Source organism: Arachis hypogaea, chromosome 10 (genome assembly GCF_003086295.3).
Source record: "Arachis hypogaea cultivar Tifrunner chromosome 10, arahy.Tifrunner.gnm2.J5K5, whole genome shotgun sequence".
Classification (NCBI taxonomy): domain Eukaryota; kingdom Viridiplantae; phylum Streptophyta; class Magnoliopsida; order Fabales; family Fabaceae; genus Arachis; species Arachis hypogaea.
Genome location: NC_092045.1, coordinates 70,136,608 through 70,153,376, shown reverse-complemented (window position 1 = coordinate 70,153,376; position 16,769 = coordinate 70,136,608). Strand labels below are relative to the sequence as shown.

The window sequence follows — 16,769 nt, the reverse complement described above, 5'->3', positions numbered from 1 at the left end:
GCCCTTGCTGTGGCTAGGAAGGGTCTTCCAAGGATGATGGATTCATCCTCATCCTTTCCAATGTCTAGGATTATGAAGTCAGCAGGGACGTAAAGGCCTTTAACCTTCACTAAGACATCCTCTACAAGTCCATAAGCCTGTTTCGTTGATTTGTCTGCCATCTCTAGTGAGATTCTTGCAGCTTGTACCTCAAAGATCCCTAGTTTCTCCATTACAGAGAGTGGCATGAGGTTGATACCTGACCCCAGGTCACACAGAGCCTTTTCAAAGGTCATAGTGCCTATGGTGTAAGGTATTAAGAACTTTTCGGGATCCGGTTTCTTTTGAGGCAACGTCTGCTGAATCCATGCATTCAGTTCATTGATGAGCAATGGAGGTTCATCCTCCCAAGTCTCATTACCAAATAACTTGGCATTTAGCTTCATGAATACTCTTAGATACTATGAAACTTGCTCCTCAACAGTGTTTTCGTCATCTTCAGGGGAAGAATATTCATCAGAGCTCATGAATTGCAAAAGTAAGTTCAACAGAATCTCTATGGTCTCTGTATGAGCCTCAGATTCCTTTGGTTCCTCAATAGGGAGCTCCTTGTTGGTCAGTGGACGTCCCTTGAGGTCTTCCTCATTGGGAATCACTGCCTTTTCACTCTCTCCAAGTTCGGCCATTTTTGTTATAGTTATAGCCTTGCACTCTCTTTTGGGATTCTCTTCTATATTGCTTGGGAGAGTACTAGGAAGAGTTTCAGTAACTCTTTTACTCAGCTGACCCACTTGTTCCTCCAAATTTCTGATGGAGGACCTTGTTTCATTCATGAAACTGAGAGTGGTTTTAGATAGATCAGAGACTATGTTTGCTAAGCTAGAGAGTCTCTGCTCAGAATTCTCTGTCTGTTGCTGAGAAGATGATGGAAAAGGCTTGCTATTGCCAAACCTATTTCTCCCACCATTATTGTTGTTGAAGCCTTGTTGAGGCTTCTGTTGATCCTTCCATGAGAAATTTGGATGATTCCTCCACGAAAGATTATAGGTGTTTCCATAAGATTCTCCCATGTAATTCACCTCTTCCATTGTAGGATTCTCAGGGTCATAAGCTTCTCCTTTAGAGGAGGCTTCTTTAGTACTACCAGATGTAGCTTGCAATCCAGTCAGGTTCTGAGAAATCATATTGACTTGCTGAGTCAATATTTTGTTCTGAGCCAATATGGCATCCTGAGTATCAATCTCAAGAACTCCTTTCTTCTAAGTCATCCCATTATTCACAGGATTTCTTTTAGAAGTGTACATGAACTGTTATTTGCAACCATCTCAATGAGTTTCTGGGCTTTGCAGGGGTTTTTAGATGAAGAGATCTGCCAGCAGAATGGTCCAATGACATCTTGGACAATTCAGACAGACCATCATAGAATATACATATGATGCTCCATTCGGAAAGCATGTCAGAAGGACACCTTTTGGTTAATTGCTTGTATCTTTCCCAAGCTTCATAGAGGGATTCACCTTCCTTCTGTTTGAAAGTTTGGACTTCCACTCTAAACTTGCTCATCTTTTGAGGTGGAAAGAATTTGGTCAAGAAAGCATTGACTAACTTGTCCCAAGAGTTCAGGCTTTCTCTAAGTTGTGAGTCCAACCATATCCTAGCTCTGTCTCTTATAGCAAAGGGGAAAAGCATAAGTCTGTAAACCTCGGGATCAACCCCATTGGTCTTAACAGTATCACAGATTTGCAAGAATTCAGCTAAGAACTGATGAGGATCTTCTGATGGAAGTCCATGAAACTTGCAATTCTGCTGCATTAGAGAAACTAATTGAGGCTTAAGCTCAAAGTTGTTTACTCCAATGGCAGGAATTGAAATGCTTCTTCCTTAGAAGTTGGAAGTTGGTGCAGTATAGTCACCAAGCATCTTCCTTAAATCTCTGGCATTGTTGTTGGGTTCGGCTGCGATGTTTGCTTCTTTTTCAAAATTCTCTGTAAGGTCCTCTCCGGAGTATTGTGCTTTAGCTTCTCTTATCTTCTTCCTCAGAGTCCTTTCAGGTTCAGGATCGGCTTCAACAAGAATGTTTTTATCCATGTTTCTTCTCATATGAAAGAGAAGAGAACAAAAGGGAGTAGTGGAATCCTCTATGTCACAGTATAGAGATTGTTTGATGTGTCAGAGGAAAAGGAGTAGAAGAATGAGAAGAGAGAAGAGGTGAGTTCAAAAATTTTTTAGATGAGTGGAGGAGGAATGTTAGTAATTAAATAAAATAAATAGAAAGAGATGAGAGAGAAAGAGTTTTTGAAAATTTTAAAAGAAATAACATAAAATTAGAATTTAAAACAATTAGTTAATTAAAAAGATTTTTGAAAAAATGGTTAGTGATTTTTGAAAATTGGAAGTGGAAAAGTGGTTAGGTGGTTTTGAAAAAGATAAGAAATAGTAATTAGTTGAAAAAGATTTGAAAATAATTTTGAAAAGATAAGAAGTTAGAAAAAGATTTTGGAATTAAAATTTTAAAAAGATATGATGAAAAAGATTTGATTGAAAAATATTTGATTTTAAAAAGATATGATTGAAAAGATATGATTGAAAAAGATTTGATTTTTAAAATTGATGACTTGACTAACAAGAAACTAAAAGATATGATTCTAGAATTCAAAGATTGAACCTTTCTTAACAAGAAAGTAACAAACTTGAAATTTTTGAATTAAAACATTAATTGTTAGCAAGGATTTTTTTTGAATTTTTAATGAAGAGGGAGAAAAACAACAAAATGACACAAAACATGAAAAATTAAGATCAGGATAAGTAATGCGTGCAAGAACACTTTAAATGTCAAGATGAACACCAAGAACACTTTGAAGATCATGATGAACATCAAGAACATATTTTTGAAAATTTTTTAAGAAAAGAAATATATGCAAGATACCAAATGTAAAACCCGGTTAATTAACGGCTAATTAACCTATAAATGAGAATTTATTCTAGAAAGCCTAAAATGTGATTTTTATGGCTAAATGTGATAGAGGAGATTGAGACGAGAATTTCAGTACCCATTTTATAGAATTCGGACCAAGATTGGACCAAACGGGCCAAACCGGACCAACCGGACCCAAAGTGGGCCCTTGGCCCAACATAACTAAACCAAAACCCTAGTTTTTAGCATTCTCTCTCCTCACAACACTCATTTCACGCTGAAAAAGAGAGGCCATGGAGGGAAGAACACTCTCTCAAGTTCTCTCCCTTGGTTGATCTTCAAACCACCATAACTTTTGATCTAGAGCTCCGATTGCCGCTCCGTTTGCGGCCACACGTTCACCACGGAGAGCTATACAAAACCCATACAATCAATCTTGAGGTAAGCCACAAGTTTCTGTTCGAAATCCCAGCCCTTATTTTCGCGTTTCATGGGTGAAATGTTGAGATTTTGGGTTCTTTGATGTTATAGGACCCAACTCTTTTGAACGAGAAGGTTAATCTTGTCTCCTTGGACCTTGGGTGTGGTAAGATTCTCAACCCTAGTGTAATTTGTGATTTTATGATGTTTGGGTTTTGAGATGTTGTGTATGGGTATAATGGTTGTGGCTTAGGTTGTGTATGTGTGGATATTGGAGCTTGATTGGTGATTTTGAAAAGCTTGAAAAAGGGATTTGGTGGTGAAAAATCTGTTCTTGGAGGTGTTGAGACCTTGAGAGCTTGTGGATAAGTGGTTTGGAAGTGCTCTGGTGGAGCTTGGGAAAATCGGCTAAGGTATGGTTTCGGTTTCCCGTATCTAATATGTAATGTGGTAGAAAATACTTAGGCTAGAGGCCCTAAGATAGGCATTGAATTGTTGATGTTGTTGAATTGTTGATATATATGATGTGGTCATATATGTGATGATGATTAATGATGTCTTGAGGGTATGATGTATGAGAAATATGCATGTTGTGATATATGCTTGATGATTGGTTATGGTTGAATTGTGGGTTGAACCATGTTGATGGTGAGTATGATATTAATTGTATACCATGATGATTTAGTGGAATTGATGTTGTCGAGAATTGGCATGAGGAAGAGTATATGATATGTCAATATGTTTGAGTTTGAGCTACTTGGGTGAAGTGGGTTAAAATGATGAGATAGTGATGTTGTATATTGTGGTAATGTGTCAATGTGTGAGTTGAGGAGGCTTGATGTTGAATTTGATATATTTTGATTGATTTCAAAGAAAAGGGATGAAAATGGCATGTTTTGATTGATTTCGAAAAGAATTGGAAATGGCTTGTATTGAAAATAGCACTTTGTGGTTTTTATGAAAAACATGGTTTTGGGCACACTTTGGTGGGACATAACTTGGAGTACGGATCTCTGTTTTGTACCAAATCTGTTTAGAAATGAAATTTGATCCGGGATGCCCATGCCGTTCGAAGAACGGGTGAAAAATGATTTAAAATGAGGAAGTTATGTCAATTGGAAGATAGGGGTTTGAATCTGTAAATTCTGCAGCTTTTAACTTAGAAAATTTTTAAGAGAAATACCCCTCACGCGTAGGCGCACTTGGCGCGTACGCGCCGATCTTCCAGAAAGCGCCATCCACGCGTGCGCGTGATGTGCGCGGGCGCACCGATGTGCTGCACCCAATGCCCAGCCATTTTTCCAGAGAGTTATGCCAGAACTGTGCCAGTGTTGTGCCTGGGGCACGAGAACACCCACGCGAACGCGTGGTTGACGCGTACGCGTCGATTGGCAAATTTTTAATCCACGCGTTAGCGTGCATGACGCTTGCGCGTCGATGAGTTTTGAGGCCACCCACGCGTGCGCGTACGCGTGGACCTGTTTTCATCCCAAAGTTGATTTTTGAGTTTTAAAAGCCAAATTTCATACTTCTAAGCCTCCGAACTCACCACTTATATCTTAAATCATTATGATATGTCTAGCTATGAGAAGAAGGGCTAGTGAATGTGGTAACATGCGAGTGAAGCAAGGGGAAAAATGAATGATCATTGAGGATCAAGCATGATTATGTGAGATGCGGAGGATAGTGGTGGAAGTGCTTGTTATGCCATGGGACGAAAGGTCGTATTTGTTAATGAGATGGCTGGTTATGGATTTAACCGTGATGCCAATGGGCTGGTTATGGATTTAACCATGAGCCGGATGGCTAGATTATTGCCGTGTTACGGCGGAGCCATGATTATGGCCATGTATAAATGCATATATGCTGTTGAATGAATTGGGAATGTTGCACTTCCACTGTTGGAGATAAGAGTTTCCCTAGGAGGAAGCAGTGGCTAGCCACCACGTGCTCCAGGTTGAGACTCGAAGCTCTTTTGACCCTATGTCATAAGTGTGGCCGGGCACTGTGAAAGACCCGGATGAGCTCGCCCCCGTAAATATTCACCAGTGAGGGTGATGGATATAGATCATGATTATGATCAAGTTTATAACGAGTATAACTCGAGTGGGGATGCGTGACAGAGGGACGGTCCAATGGTTAGTGACCAGGACTTGTCGGGCTGGCTCTATAATCGACAGGATGATATCATCAGCCACTAGGGACAGGCATTCATCATATGCATACTTTGTGAATTGTTTGAGATTGCCTATTTGACTGCATATTACTTGCTAATTGTCTAAATGCCTTACTTGTTCCTAATTGTATATTTCTTGTCTGATATAACTGTGTTTGCTACATTATACTCCTGCTGGTGGTTGGGAGGTTTGAAGGAATTGGAAAGGGAAGTATTAGTTAGACTGAAGTATCTTTAGTCAGATGCCCTTTTATGGTTTAGCTTGTTTATAAGCTTTGATATTATCTGGGGGAAGTTCTAGGATTGCCTTTGGCTTTCCTCCATTATTATGTATTATATATGTGGAAACTGTTACCATGCTGGGGACCTCTGGTTCTCACCCATGCAGATTTTGTGGTTTTCAGATGCAGGACGTGAGGTGTCCCGCTGATGCATGCTGGAGACTTCTAGATTTGCGAAGATCTTTTGTTCTCGGGGCTATGTTTTGGTTTATATGTTTTGCTTAGATACTTTTATCTCCATTAAATAATACAAACTGTGATGACTCCTCTTATGGGAGATTTTGGGGAATAGGTTTTATGTATTTGTGTCCCTTTGGGTTTTCTTTGGGGTTTTCCTTATTTTATCATATGTATATATTGTTATGCTCGGACCGGTTATCTTCGCAGCTGGATTCTGAGTCTTGATATTCCTGTTTTTGACACTCCTTTGTATATATATATAATCACGCGTTGGTTATCCTTGTTCGTTATGTTATCGATCGGAGTGTTGCACTTTGAGTTGCGATTTTTTGTTTACCCCTATTTCTATAAAGGCTCCTAGTTATAATCAATCATTCATACTACTATACGTACTAAATTTTATTTTTAGAGGTCGTAATACCTTGCCATCTCTGAATTATGACTTAAGCATAAAACTCTGTATGGTAGGGTGTTACATTATGGTATCAGAGCAGTTCGTTCCTGTAGAGCCTGAGGGATGGACTGACTATGCTTCTGTGCATTCTCTGTGTGTGTGTTATGTGCTATTAGTATATCTACTTGATATAATTGGCATAAACGTTCATGAGCATGCATTTGGGACTTTGAAGTACTAGACTTCCGATATTGAGACTGATCAATTTAATATCGATTGTTTGGTATGTATAGGAACCCGATGGCTCCTCGTGGACGCGGTAGAGGTAGTGCGAGAGGTCGTACGAATGCTCGTGCGCCGGAGAATAATCCTAATGACCCGGTGAACTTTATGGCCGCGTTGGAGAACATGGCTGCTGCTATGCAAGCCACTGCTGAGGCTCTTGGTCAACAGATGAATAACCATGGTAATGATGGAGGTGGAGTTCAGGGCCCGATGACACTAGCAAACTTTTTAAAGGTTAATCCACCTAAGTTCAAGGGGACTACTAGTCCGACTGAGGCTGATACATGGTTTCAGGCTATAGAGCGAGCACTGCAAGCACAAGTGGTACCTGAAGGGCAGCGTGTCGAGTTTGCTACCTATATGCTCACAGGTGAAGCGTCGCATTGGTGGCAAGGTATCCGACGTCTTCTGCAGCAGGGTGATGACTATATCACCTGGAATGTCTTCCAAGAAGAGTTCTATAAGAAGTACTTTCCGACTTCTGCTAGGACAGCCAAGGAACTTGAATTGTTATAGCTGAAGCAGGGTACTATGTCCATATCAGAGTATACTGACAAGTTTGAGGAGCTGTTCAGGTTCTCTCGTATGTGCCAAGGGACTCCGGTGGATTATGAGGAATGGAAGTGTGTTAAGTATGAAGGAGGACTCCGGAGTGATATTTTCAGTTCAGTGGGACCAATGGAGATTAGGACCTTCTCCGAGTTGGTAAACAAGTGTAGGGTTGCTGAAGAGTGTGTGAAAAGGGCAACCGCTGAGAAAGGGATTCACAAAGGTTCATTCCCACAGAATCGAAGGAAGAGCTTTGCACCTAGAGGCCCGTCTTTCAAGAGGGGAAGCTCTTTCAGGAGGCCCAACAACAACAACAATTTCCAAGGGAAGAAGTTTGGGAAACAACCTCAGGATGATCAAGCTTGTACTAGGTGTGAAAGTCACCATCCGGGAGCACCATGCAAGGCCGGATGGGGTTTGTGCTACAATTGTGAAAAGGCAAGGCATAAAGCCGTAAATTGTCCTGAGAAGTAGAAATAAGGTGCTGGAAAAGCACAACAGACTGGTCGGGTGTTTACCACTTCAGCTGTAGGAGCTGAGGGATCTGAGACACTTATTCGAGGTAACTGTGAAATGGCTGGTCAAACTTTAAATGCTTTATTTGATTCAGGAGCATCACATTCATTCATTGCATTTGAAAAAGCCCATGAGTTAGGACTGAAGATTGTAACTTTAGGCCATGATCTAAGAGTGTACAATGCTACCCATGAAGCCATGGAAACTAGGCTAGGATGCCCAGAAGTTTCCTTTAGGTTCAAGCAGCGTGATTTTGTTCATAATTTAGTCTGCTTACCGATGATTGGTCTTGATCTTATCTTGGGATTGGACTGGTTATCTAAGAACCATGTTCTGCTAGATTGTTCTACAAAGTCGGTGTACTTTATGCCGGAAGATACTGAAGGGCCGGTCGTGGTGAATAATTATTACTTGAATTCGATGATGGTGAACTGTTCCGGAACCGAATGTCAGGGTATCCTGTTGTTAACCGCGGGTGTTTCGGGTGATGATCAAAGGTTGGAGCAGATTCCGGTTGTGTGTGAATTTCCGGAAGTGTTTCCCGATGATATTGATGAGTTTCCACCTAACCGAGAGGTTGAGTTTGCTATTGAGTTGGTGCCCGGGGCGGGACCAATCTCAAGTGCTCCTTATAGGATGTCACCGTTAGAGATGAACGAGCTAAAGTCTCAGTTAGAGGATTTGTTGGGAAAGAATTTTATACGACCAAGTGTCTCTCCGTGGGGTGCTCCAGTATTACTGGTAAAGAAGAAGGCTGGGAGTATGCGGCTCTGTGTGGATTACAGGCAGCTGAACAAGGTTACAATAAAGAATAAGTACCCATTGCCGAGAATTGATGATCTCATGGATCAGTTACAAGGAGCTGGAGTTTTCTCTAAGATCAATTTGCGATTCGGTTATCACCAGATAAGGGTGAGGGGTGAGGATATCCCTAAGACCGCTTTCAGGACTCGTTATGGTCATTACGAGTACACTGTAATGTCTTTCGGGTTGACGAACGCTCCTGCGGTATTCATGGATTACATGAATAGAGTTTTCCGTCCGTTTCTGGATAAATTCGTTGTTGTCTTCATTGATGACATACTGATTTATTCCAAGACTGAAGAAGAGCATGCGGAACACTTGAGGACCATGTTGCAGATTCTAAAGGAGAAGAAACTCTATGCAAAACTGTCTAAGTGTGAGTTTTGGAAGAGTGAGGTGAAGTTTTTGGGCCATGTGGTGAGTAAGAAGGGAATAGCCGTAGATCCAACTAAGGTGGAGGCTGTGATGGATTGGAAGCAACCAACCACCGTAACAGAGATAAGGAGTTTTCTGGGTTTAGCTGGCTATTACCGAAGGTTTATCAAGGGCTTTTCACAGATAGCTTTGCCAATGACAAAGTTGACCCGCAAAGACACTCCATTTGTTTGGACTCTTGAGTGCGAGGAGAGCTTTCATACATTGAAGAAAAAGTTGATCACTGCACCTGTGTTAGTGTTACCCGAGCCGAATGAGCCATTCGAGGTGTATTGTGATGCCTCATTGAAGGGTCTAGGCTGCGTGCTGATGCAGCATCATCATGTGGTGGCGTATGCCTCACGATAGTTGAGACCTCATGAAGTTAGTTACCCTACGCACGATTTGGAACTCGCTGCGGTTGTGTTTGCCTTAAAGGTGTGGAGGCATTACCTCTATGGGGTTAAATTCCAAGTCTTCTCCGATCACAAGAGTTTGAAGTACCTCTTTGATCAGAAAGAGCTTAATATGAGGCAGAGAAGGTGGATGGAATTGTTGAAGGACTACGACTTTGAGTTGCATTACCATCCGGGAAAGGCGAACGTAGTGGCAGATGCGTTAAGTCGGAAGTCGTTATATGCGGCTTGGATGATGCTTCAAGAGGAGAAGTTGCTCAAGGGATTTGAGAGTCTAAAAATTGGTGCTTGAGAAGTATCCGGAACTTTGTGTTTGAGCCGATTAGAGATCTCAAGTGACTTTAAGTCCAAACTCCTAAAGGCTCATCAAAATGATGAAGCGTTATGGAAGGTGTTACTGGCTATTGAGGAAGGAAAACAATGGAGAGTGTCGGAAGAAAAAGATGGGTTATGGAGATTCAAGGGTAGGATCATTGTGCCGGACGTTGGCACTTTGAGACAAGATATTTTAAAGGAGGCACACAAAAGCGGATTCTCCATTCACCCGGGAAGTACTAAGATGTACCATGATTTAAAGGCGATGTTTTGGTGGCCGGGTATGAAGAATGATGTGGCGGAATATGTTTCAAAGTGCTTAACTTGTCAAAAGGTAAAGATTGAACATCAAAGACCTTCCGGGATGTTGCAACCTTTAAAGATTCCACAATGGAAGTGGGAAAGTATTGCAATGGACTTTGTGTCGGGATTGCCAAGGACAAGGGCTGGTTTTGATGCTATTTGGGTGATTGTGGACCGACTAACGAAGTCAGCTCACTTTTTGCCCATACGGATGACTTACACCCTTGAGGAGCTAGCACGGTTATACATAAAGGAGATTGTGAGACTTCATGGTGTACTTGCTACTATAATCTCTGATAGAGATCCTCGTTTCACTTCAAGGTTTTGGGGTGCATTTCAGAAAGCTTTTGGAACCCGATTAAGCTTGAGCACGGCTTACCATCCTCAAACAGATGGTCAATCTGAAAGGACAATCCAAACACTAGAGGATATGTTGAGAGCTTGTGTTTTGGACCAACCGGTGAGTTGGGATCGGTATATGCCATTAGTGGAGTTTGCATACAATAATAGTTACCATGCGAGCATCGGAATGGCTCCGTATGAGGCCTTGTATGGAAGGAAATGTCAACCTCCGCTATGTTGGTATGAAGTTGGAGAGAAAGGCTTGTTGGGGCCGGAAATGATAGCTGAGACTACTGAACAAGTCAAGAAAATCTGTGATAGGCAGTTTACGGCGCAGAGTCGTCAAAAGAGTTACGCCGATCAGAGGCGAAAGCCCTTAGAATTTGAGGAAGGAGATCATGTTTTCCTTAAGGTTACTCCGACCACGGGAGTAAGTAGGGCGATTAAGGCAAAGAAGTTGAATCCTCGATACATTGGTCCATTTCAGATCCTGGAAAGGATTGGACCGGTGGCGTATCGGATGGCTCTACCACCTCATCTTTCGAATCTGCATGACGTGTTTCACGTGTCGCAGCTTCGGAAGTACACTCCTGATGCTAGCCATGTGTTGGAACCTGAGTCGGTTCAGTTAAGGGAAGATTTGATGCTTCCAGTGGCTCCGGTCAGAATTGATGATAATTGTATCAAACGGTTGCATGGAAAAGAGGTTTCATTAGTCAAAGTGGCATGGAGTCGAGGCGGTGTTGAGGAACACACTTGGGAACTCGAGTCGGAGATGCGAACGGATTATCCGCATTTATTCTCAGGTATTTGCATTTGAATTTTGTGGGCAAAATTCTCAATTAGGTGGGTAGAATGTAAAACCCAGTTAATTAACGGCTAATTAACCTATAAATGAGAATTTATTCTAGAAAGCCTAAAATGTGATTTTTATGGCTAAATGTGATAGAGGAGATTGAGACGAGAATTTCGGTACCAATTTTATAGAATTCGGACCAAGATTGGACCAAACGGGCCAAACCGGACCAACCGGACCCAAAGTGGACCCTTGGCCCAACATAACTAAACCAAAACCCTAGTTTTTAGCATTCTCTCTCCTCACAACACTCATTTCACGCTGAAAAAGAGAGGCCATGGAGGGAAGAACACTCTCTCAAGTTCTCTCCCTTGGTTGATCTTCAAACCACCATAACTTTTGATCTAGAGCTCCGATTGCCGCTCCGTTTGTGGCCACGCGTTCACCGCGGAGAGCTCTACAAAACCCATACAATCAATCTTGAGGTAAGCCACAAGTTTCTATTCGAAATCCCAGCCCTTATTTTCGAGTTTCATGGGTGAAATGTTGAGATTTTGGGTTCTTTGATGTTATAGGACCCAACTCTTTTGAAGGAGATGGTTAATCTTGTCTCCTTGGACCTTGGGTGTGGTAAGATTCTCAACCCTAGTGTAATTTGTGATTTTATGATGTTTGAGTTTTGAGATGTTGTGTATGGGTATGATGGTTGTGGCTTAGGTTGTGTATGTTTGGATATTGGAGCTTGATTGGTGATTTTGAAAAGCTTGAAAAAGGGATTTGGTGGTGAAAAATCTATTCTTGGAGGTGTTGAGGCGTTGAGAGCTTGTGGATAAGTGGTTTGGAAGTGCTCCGGTGGGGCTTGGGAAAATCGGCTAAGGTATGGCTTCGGTTTCCCGTATCTAATATGTAATGTGGTAGGAAATACTTAGGCTAGAGGCCCTAAGATAGGCATTGAATTGTTGATGTTGTTGAATTGTTGATATATATGATGTGGTCATATATGTGATGATGATTAATGATGTCTTGAGGGTATGATGTATGAGAAATATGCATGTTATGATATATGCTTGATGATTGGTTATGGTTGAATTGTGGGTTGAACCATGTTGATGGTGAGTATGATATTAATTGTATACCATGATGATTTAGTGGAATTGATGTTGTCGAGAATTGGCATGAGGAAGAGTATATGATATGTCAATATGTTTGAGTTTGAGCCACTTGGGTGAAGTGGGTTAAAATGATGAGATAGTGATGTTGTATATTGTGGTAATGTGTCAATGTGTGAGTTGAGGAGGCTTGATATTGAATTTGATATATTTTGATTGATTTCAAAGAAAAGGGATGAAAATGGCATGTTTTGATTGATTTCGAAAAGAATTGGAAATGGCTTGTATTGAAAATGGCACTTTGTGGTTTTTATGAAAAACATGGTTTTGGGCACACTTTGGTGGGACATAACGTGGACTACGGATCTCTGTTTTGTACCAAATCTGTTTAGAAATGAAATTTGATCCGGGATGCCCATGCCGTTCGAAGAACGGGTGAAAAATGATTTAAAATGAGGAAGTTATGTCAATTGGAAGATAGGGGTTTGAATCTGTAAATTCTGCAGCTTTTAACTTAGAAAATATTTAGCAGAAATACCCCTCACGCGTAGGCACACTTGGCGCGTACGCGCCGATCTTCCAGAAAGCGCCATCCACGCGTGCGCGTGATGTGCGCGGCACACCGATGTGCTGCACCCAATGCCCAGCCATTTTTCCAGAGAGTTATGCCAGAACTGTGCCAGTGTTGTGCCTGGGGCACGAGAACACCCACGCGTACGCGTGGTTGACGCGTATGCGTCGATTGGCAAATTTTTAATCCACGCGTTAGCGTGCATGACGCTTGCGCGTCGATGAGTTTTGAGGCCACCCACGCGTGCGCGTGGAGTGCGCGTACGCGTGGACCTGTTTTCATCCCAAAGTTGATTTTTGAGTTTTAAAAGCCAAATTTCATACTTCTAAGCCTCCGAACTCACCACTTATATCTTAAATCATTATGATATGTCTAGTTATGAGAAGAAAGGCTAGTGAATGTGGTAACTTGTGAGTGAAGCAAGGGAAAAAATGAATGATCATTGAGGATCAAGCATGATTATGTGAGATGCGGAGGATGGTGGTGGAAGTGTGGTGCACGAAATTGCAATCACACTTTTGCAACTCCGCACAACTAACCAGCAAGTGCACTGGGTCGTCCAAGTAATACCTTGCGTGAGCAAGGGTCGATCCCACGGAGATTGTCGGCTTGAAGCAAGCTATGGTTATCTTGTAAATCTTAGTCAGGATATCAGGAATTATCAGGATTGATTGTGAAAAGCAAAAGAACATGAAATAGTTACTTGTTTTGCAGTAATGGAGAATAGGTTGAGGTTTGGAGATGCTCCATCTTCTGAATCTCTGCTTTCCTACTGTCTTCTTCTTCAAACACGCAAGTCTCCTTCCATGGCAAGCTGTATGTAGGGTTTCACCGTTGTCAATGGCTACCTCCCATCCTCTCAGTGAAAGCGATTGCATATGCTCTGTCACAGCATAGCGGAATTCATCTGTCGGTTCTCAATCAGGCCGGAATAGAATCCAATGATTCTTTTGCGTCTGTCACTAACGCCCCGCCTTCAGGAGATTGAAGCACGTCACAGTCATTCAATCATTGAATCCTACTCAGAATACCACAGACAAGGTTTAGACCTTCCGGATTCTCTTGAATGCCGCCATCAGTCTAGCTTATACCACGAAGATTCCGGTTAAAGAACCCAAGAGATAACTACTTAATCTAAGGTAGAACGGAGGTGGTTGTCAGTCACACGTTCATAGTTGAGAATGATGATGATTGTCACGGATCATCACATTCATCCGGATTAAGAACAAGTATTATCTTAGAATGGAAGCAAGCATGATTGAATGAGAAACAGTAGTAATTGCATTAATCCATCAAGACACAGCAGAACTCCTCACCCCCAACCATGGGGTTTAGAGACTCATGCTGTGGAAGTACAAAGAAAACGTGTAAAATGTCATAAGGTCCTCAAAAAGCTCTGATACAATGTCAAAAGATCCTATTAATAGTAAACTAGTGTCCTAAGGTTTACAGAAATGAGTAAATGACAGAAAAATCCACTTCCGGGCCCACTTGGTGTGTGCTTGGGCTGAGCAATGAAGGAATTTCGTGTAGAGACCTTTTCTGGAGTTAAACGCCAGTTCTCATGCCAGTTTGGGCGTTTAACTCCAAATTTTATGCCAGTTCCGGCGTTTAACGCTGGAATTTCTGTAGGTGACTTTGAGCGCCGGTTTGGGCCATCAAATCTTGGGCAAAGTATGAACTATTATATATTGCTGGAAAGCCCAGGATGTCTACTTTCCAACGCCGTTGAGAGCGCGCCAATTGGGCTTCTGTAGCTCCAGAAAATCCGCTTCGAGTGCAGGGAGGTCAGAATCCAACAGCATCTGCAGTCCTTTTTGGTCTCGGAATCAGATTTTTGCTCAGGACCCTCAATTTCAGCCAGAAAATACCTGAAATCACAGAAAAACACACAAACTCATAGTAAAGTCCAGAAAAGTGAATTTTAGCTAAAAACTAATAAAAATATACTAAAAACTAACTAGATTATACTAAAAACATACTAAAAACAATGCCAAAAAGCATACAAATTATCCGCTCATCACAACACCAAACTTAAATTGTTGCTTGTCCCCAAGCAACTGAAAATCAAAATAGGATAAAAAGAAGAGAATATACTATAGACTCCAAAATATCAAGGAAACATAGCTCCAATTAGATAAGCGGGACTAGTAGCTTTTTGCCTCCGAACAGTTTTGGCATCTCACTCTATCCCTTGAAGTTCAGAATGATTGGCATCTATAAGAACTCAGAACTCAGATAGTGTTATTGATTCTCTTAGTTAAGCATAATGATTCTTGAACATAGCTAGTGTATGAGTCTTGGCTGTGGCCCAAAGCACTCTGTCTTCCAGTATTACCACCGGATACATACATGCCACAGACACATAATTGGGTGAACCTTTTCAGATTGTGACTCAGCTTTGCTAGAGTCCCCAATTAGAGGTGTCCAGGGTTCTTAAGCGCACTCTTGTTGCCTTGGATCACAACTTTATTTCTTTTCTTCTTTCTCTCTTTTTTTTTTTGAAATTTTTTTTTGTATCCACTGCTTTTTCTTGCTTCAAGAATCAATCTAATGGTTTTTAGATCCTCAATAACAGTTCTCTTTCTCCTCATTCTTTCAAGAGCCAAAAAAAAATTTTTTTTTTTAACATTCTCAAAACAACAAATTCAAGAGACATATGCACTGTTCAAGCATTCATTCAGAAAGCAAAAAGTATTGTCACCACATCAAACTAATTCAACTAGTTTCAGTGATAAATTTTGAAATCCTGTACTTCTTGTTCTTTTGTGATTAAAGCATTTTTTATTTAAGAGAGGTGATGGATTCATAGGACATTCATATCTTTAAGGCATAAAATTTATATTTTATTAATTATGAATTAAAACAAGACTCAAAAATAGATATAGAATAAGACAAAAAAAACGAAAAATAGAAACAAAACTCAATAAAAAACGAAAAACAGAGGCTCATAATGATAGAGGTTTTCACAGAGTTAGGACTCAACAACCTTGATTTTGAGAAGTGGATGCTCCCTCAGCTTGAGAGGAGAGCTTTTGGCGTTTCTTGGAGTTCACGCCCTTTGTCCTTCCATTGATTTCTTGGTGATTGGATGTTCAATAGGTATGAATTCATCTGCTTCCATCTTCACTCCAGCCTCTTTACAGAGCAAGGAGATCAGGTTTGGATAAGCCAATTTGGTTACAGTGGAATTCTTATTTGCAATGGTGTAGATCTCACAAGCAATCACATGATGAACCTCCACTTCTTTTCCAAGCATAATGCAATGAATCATCACTGCCCTCTTGATGGTGACCTCAGAACGGTTGCTAGTGGGCAATATGGAACGCCTAATAAAGTCTAGCCAACCTCTTGCAATTGGTTTGAGGTCTCTGGTGCGCGAAATTGTGAACAATACTTTTTCACAACTCTCATAATCCCCGGTAATGGCTCCAAAAACGTGGTAGCTCAATACCATGGCATTACACAACTTCGCACAACTAACCAGCAAGTGCACTGGGTCGTCCAAGTAATAAACCTTACGTGAGTAAGGGTCGATCCCACGGAGATTGTTAGTATTGAAGCAAGCTATGGTCATCTTGTAAATCTTAGTCAGGCAAACTCAATTGGTAATGGTGATGAACGAAAATAACACAAGGATAAAGATAGAGATACTTATGTAATTCATTGGTAGGAACTTCAGATAAGCGTACGAAGATGCCTTCCCTTCCGTCTCTCTGCTTTCCTACTGTCTTCATCCAATCCTTCTTACTCCTTTCCATGGCAAGCTTAAGCAAGGGTTTCACCGTTGTCAGTGGCTACCTCCCATCCTCTCATTGGAACGATTCCTAATGCCCTGTCACGGCACGGCATTCCATCTGTCGGTTCTCAATCAGGCCGGAATAGAATCCAGTGATTCTTTTGCGTCTGTCACTAACGCCCCGCCCTCAGGAGTTTGAAGCACGTCACAGTCATTCAGTCATTGAATCCTACTCAGAATACCACAGACAAGGTTAGACCTTCCGG

The 16,769-nt window shown here is 41.4% G+C and overlaps 1 non-coding gene across 1 annotated transcript; it reads left to right on the top strand.

The window, feature by feature from the left end:
- Window positions 1–1,432: 1,432 nt before the first annotated feature.
- Window positions 1,433–1,536, top strand: LOC112718555 (small nucleolar RNA R71). The gene has a single exon (XR_003160890.1). It is a non-coding gene; the product is annotated as a small nucleolar RNA R71 (small nucleolar RNA).
- The last annotated feature ends 15,233 nt before the right edge of the window (window positions 1,537–16,769 follow it).